This window comes from Pteropus alecto, unplaced genomic scaffold (assembly GCF_000325575.1).
Source record: "Pteropus alecto unplaced genomic scaffold, ASM32557v1 scaffold72, whole genome shotgun sequence".
NCBI lineage: Eukaryota > Metazoa > Chordata > Mammalia > Chiroptera > Pteropodidae > Pteropus > Pteropus alecto.
Genome location: NW_006436811.1, coordinates 19,559,828 through 19,565,586, shown reverse-complemented (window position 1 = coordinate 19,565,586; position 5,759 = coordinate 19,559,828). Strand labels below are relative to the sequence as shown.

The 5,759-nt window shown below is 30.6% G+C and overlaps 1 pseudogene; it reads left to right on the top strand.

The window, feature by feature from the left end:
* The first annotated feature begins 3,583 nt into the window (after positions 1-3,583).
* Positions 3,584-3,702, top strand: LOC112481520 (annotated as a pseudogene).
* The last annotated feature ends 2,057 nt before the right edge of the window (positions 3,703-5,759 follow it).

Below are 5,759 nucleotides of genomic sequence, written 5' to 3'. Positions count from 1 at the left end.
CTGAACCATGTAAAGAAATATCTTGAAATATCTAGTGGTTTCTATGGAGCACTGAAAAGTGCCATCATGGGATAAGCTTAAATATCTTCAAAAAGTTCTTTTCTGGGGGCCAGAAAAGCTCCATGATATTTTTACTATCTGTACAAAGTCTCAATACATGGTAAAATAAAACTAGGTATTTCCTTTATGTATAAGACAAATCTCATTTAGTTAAAGAACCAATTCAACTTTACAGAATTTAATTAGTTTTTAACTATTAATAAAAATACATTTGCAGACCACCCCCATCACTCATTTATTGGTCTCTAATACCATGCCAGGGCTCCTTGGAAAAATGACTTATTCTTAGAGGAGTCAAGGTAAGTATAAGATGAGCCTATAATAAAAATTTTGTTATGTATGCCATAAGGCAAAGAGGAACTAAAGAAAAAAATAAGAAAGAAAGTGAAACAGAGAAATACATGTGATACAAGACATAGGATCCAGCTTGAAAGGACTTCTACTGGCCAAATATGGGAGAATCTGAGCACCAAAATAATTAGGTCCAATAATTATAAACTGGTGAAAAAAGCAGCAGAATGTATGAGTGCCTCAGTTGGTGGATATATAGGTGAATGAATGAATGAAGGTATGCATGCATATTGGAGAAAGGAAATTCTCACAGTGGAATGCTGAGGGCTGGCTTATAAAAGTGGAGAGAATGTTGGAATTAGAAAATGAGCATTTGCAACCATCATAGTAAAGAGCTGACGAGGAAAGAATCAATAGTGGATACTAAATCTAGAGTACCAGAATATTTGCATGGTCTTAAAGAGTTTCCCCACAAACTGTTTCTTAGTTACACGGGAAAAAATTAGTGATCAGAGGACACCTTGATTAGTGACCGAAATTAATATCACCATTGAGGGGCAGATATACATTTCATGTCACCCTGAAAGGACACAAAGTCACCAATACAGTATTCTAACTGGAAATGGATACCCTGAGTCTAATCATGAGGAAGTATCAGGCAAATCTAAAATGAGAAATGGCCTATTGGGAAAAAGGAGGACTTTATTCTTTGTAAGTGTCAGTGTCGTAAGAGAAAAAGAAAGGCTAAGGAAATGTTCCATTCCTAGTCTTCCTAAAGAAGGCTAATGAAGTTTAACTAAATGCCATACCTGACTCTAATCTTCATTCTTTACTAAAGGAGAAATTATTATAAAGGACATTATTGGGTCAATTGACAAAATTGGAAGAATAACAGTTGACTTATTAAATAAAGTTAATTGCTGAAGTTAGTAATTATACTATAGTTAAGTAAGATAATATTCCTATTTAGTATAGAAAATATACACTGAGATATTTAGGAAAAGGTTTATAAAGTGTATTGCCCTTGAGTGTTTCAGAAAACACACATGTACTTACACACATACACAGATCTAATCATAAAGCAAATGGGATAAATTTTTAACAGTAAGTGAAAGAGTATATGGACTTTTTTACTGTTCTAATTTTTGCAACTTTTGGTAAGCTTGAAATTATTTTCAAATAAAAATTTTTAAAAATCTCTGTATCTTAAAACTATTTTTATACTTAAACTGTTAAAATTACTTTATGAAGTCAGTTTAGACAAAAATGAAGCTTACTATATTAAATAATTCAAAATTTGAAAAGGAACAGCATGTAACATTTTACTTATGAAGCATTACATTTTATTGCTTTTAAAATGTTATTTTTAGATAATTACATGTCATTTATGTTTTTATATATTTTCTGAAAAACACTGATTTAGGTATAGATAGAGCAACAGATCAATTGATATATAATATTTTAAGGAAATGCATAAAATTATTTAACTATAATTTCTGGAGAACTTGTCATATTTAAAAAATTTTTTTTTAAAAAATCTATAAAAACTCTTTCTACTTTATTTACTTCACATTTAGTTTCTCACTATTTCACTTTTTCAAATTATTTACTATTGCCTCTGATGAATATAGTTGATATAATAGCTCTTATCTTAACCCAACAGAGGACTGATAGTTGTAAAGATATTAAAACACAACCGTTTTCTCCCATAGACACAAGATTCCCTTATCAGTTGTAACAAGTACCTCTTCTGTCCATTGATATTCAGTTGATAAATGAATGTTTCTGCTCCATAATTTACATAAAAAGATTTCAGTTGACTTAGCTAAATGACATACTGTGCTGATCCAAGGATGAAAACCTTGATGTTATTATTATTGCTTTTTGGAGAATATGAAAAATAATGGGCAACTCTGAAATATTTCTATTTAATTTTTAATAAGACATCTAAAGTATTGTCAGCAATGAAATTTTTAAAACTTATATCAACAGTGGATAGCCCTTTAAATTCTAAGTTATCCCACATCCCCAACATCAATGTTTTAAGGGGAAGTAATCAGACTGCACAATTGCTAGGCAAAATAATGGATTTGTCAGGTTGTAATATATATTTATGCACAATTGTCATCATTCTGAAGTCTGTTAATAAAAGCAAATTGGTCATATTTTCAATAACCAAAATTACTTTTATTTGTGAAATTATATTATGAAAAGACTAATACTAAACACGCACAGTAAACTTTGTAAAAAATACTAATTGAATTTAATTAGATTGTCATACATAAATTAATAATGGTTGAAGTTACTTAATAATTAATTCCTTGAAACTATCTTGAACTAAATCTTCCTTGTATAGCTAAAATTTTAAGCTATATCTAAATAATCAAAATTGTCAGATAATTCGATAAATAACTCAAACATATAAATTATTATATTTTTGTTTCTAAATAACTAGATTCTATATTTATAAATATTCAGATAATTGGCAATCAATTTCAGTTTCATTCTGTACATTAGATCCTCAAAACTTATGCATATTTTTTTGCCTTTTATTTTTCAATAATAGTTGGCATACAAATTATATTAGTTTCAAGCCTACAACATCATGATTAAACATTTATATAACTCATGAAGTGATCACCCTGATAAATCTAGTACCCATCTGATATGATACATAGTTATTACAATATTATTGACTATATTTATGCTATACGTTACATTCCCATAATTATTTTGTAACTACCAATTTGTACTTCTTAATCCCTTCCCCTTTTTACCCACCTCCCAGCCCCTTTTCCATCTGGCAACCCTCAAAATGTTCTCTGTATCTATGAGTTTACTTGTTTTTTTTTGTTTATTTTGTCCCTTAGATTCCACATATAAATGAAATCATATGGGATTTGTCTTTCTCTATCTGACTTACTCCACACAGTGCAATACCCTCTACATCATCCATCCATGTTGTTGCAGATGGCAAGACTTTATTTATGTATGTATTTATTTATTTGGCTGAGTAATATTCCATTGTATATATGTACCACCTCTTTCCACTGATGGACATCCAGGCTGCCTCCATATCTTGGCTGTTGTAAATAATTCTGCAATGAGCATATGGATGCACATGTCCCTTCAAAGAAGTATTTTGAATGTATTCAGATAAATACCCTGAAGTGAGATTTCTGGGTCCTTCTTTGCCTCTTGTTTGCCTTCGTTTTAAAGTCTATTTTGTCTAATCTATAGCCATGCTACTCTGAACAAGCCCAATCCCATCTGATCTTGGAAACTAAGCAGGGTCAGGCCTGGTTAGTACTTGGATGGAAGACCACCTGGGAAGACCAGGTGCTGTAAGCATAAAAAGTAAAAAATTAAGGGATTGTAAACTGACAAGGTCCTTATAATCTGTGAGGTCAACCAAGGGTTGCCTCAAAAATAAAATAAAATAAAATAAAATAAAATAAAATAAAATAAAATAATAAAGTCTATTTTGTCTAAGTATTGCTAACCCAGATTTTTTTTACTTTTAGTCTGTGTGTATTTTTTCATCTGAAGTGAGTCTTTTATAGACAGCATATGCAAGGGTCTTGTTTTCTTATATCTTCAGCCACCCTAATTTTGATTGGAGCATTTAATTCTTTCATTTTATAAACTTATTCATCTTATAATTAAAAATTTGCACACTTTGACCAACAGTTACTCATTTTTCCTTCCCTCCAGTTTCTGGAAATCACCATTCTACTCTCTATTTCTATGAGCTTGATTTTTTTTTTTTTTTTTTAGATAAATATAAATGATACCATTTGTCTTCCTCTGCCTAGCTTATTTCATTTAGCCTAATGTTTTCCAGGTTGATCCATGTTGTTACAAATGGCAGGACTTCTTTTTTTATGGATGAATAACATTTCATATATTATATCATATAATATATCGATAGTATATACATATCACATTTTCTTTATTCATTCATTTGTCAACAGACTTGTGTCGTTTCTACATCATGGCTATTGTTAATACTGCTTCAATGAACATGGGAGTACAAATGTCTCCTTGAGATACTGATTTCATTTTTTTCAGTTAGAGAAGTGGAATTACCAGATCATGTGGTAGTTCTATTTTTGACTTTTTGAGGAACTCTCATATTGTGTTCCATAGTGGCTGTACCAATTTACATTCCTATTAATGATGTACAAGTGTTCCCTTTCTCCATGTTTTTCCAACATTTGTTCTCTTGACTTTTTGATAATAGTCATCCTAATATGTATGAGGTGATGTCTATCTCATTTTGATTTTGATTTCTGTTTTTCTGAAGATTAGTGATCTTGACCATTTTTTCAGTAGCTGTTGGCCATTTATATATCTCTGGAAAAATGTCTATTTAGGTCCTCTGCCCATTTTTAAATCAGATTATTATTATTTTTGCTACTGAGTTATATGAGTACCTTATACATTTTAGATATTAACCCCGTATCAGTGGTTTACAAAAAATTTTCTCCTATTTTGTAAGTTGCCTTTCCATTTTGTTGATTTTTTTTTTTTGCTGTGCAGAAACTTTTTAGTTTTATGTAGTCCACTTATTTGTTTTTTTTTATTTTGTTGTTTGTCCTTTTGATGTCATATCCAAAAAAATCCTTATGAGACCAATGTCAAGGATCCTTTCCCCAATGTTTTCTTCTTTGAGTTTTATAGATTCAGGTCTTACATGTAAGTCTTTAATCTGTTTTGAGTTAATTTTTGTTGGTGGTTTAAAATAGGGGTCCAGTTTCATTTTTTTTTTTTGCATGTAAATATCCAGTTTTCCCAGCATTATTTATTGAAGAGACTATCCTTTCTCCATTATGTATTCTTGCACTCTTGTTAAAGATTAATTGACCATATACACATGAATTTCTTGCTGGGCTATCTATTCGGTTCCATTGGTCTATCTGTCTCTTTCAAGGCTAGTACCACACTGTTTTGATTATTATAGCTTTGTTGTACAGTTTGAAATCTAGAAGTATGATGCCTACAGTTTTGTTCTTTCTCAGGATTGTGTAGGCTATTTGGATCAATTTCCCCAGTGATGCTTTCTGTAAAGTTATTCTCCAATTTTTGCTTTACTCTGTTGCTGTAGGCCCTTAATTGGACTATTGAGCCCTTCCAGGGCTATTTTTGTTCATGACTAGATCTTTAATTTTTGTTTTATGTGGTAAAACAAAGGCTAGTATATCCTACTTCACCACTTTGCTGATATCCTTGCTGGGTAATGTTATAAAGATAGATACATGCCCAAAATTCCAAAGATAGATGAACAGTATTTTTATTACGGTGTCTAGTTTTTTATAATTATTACATATGAAACCACTGATGGATATTTAATATGTAATATATGGTATATAAATAACATAAAATATATGTGTTGTGGATTCACACAT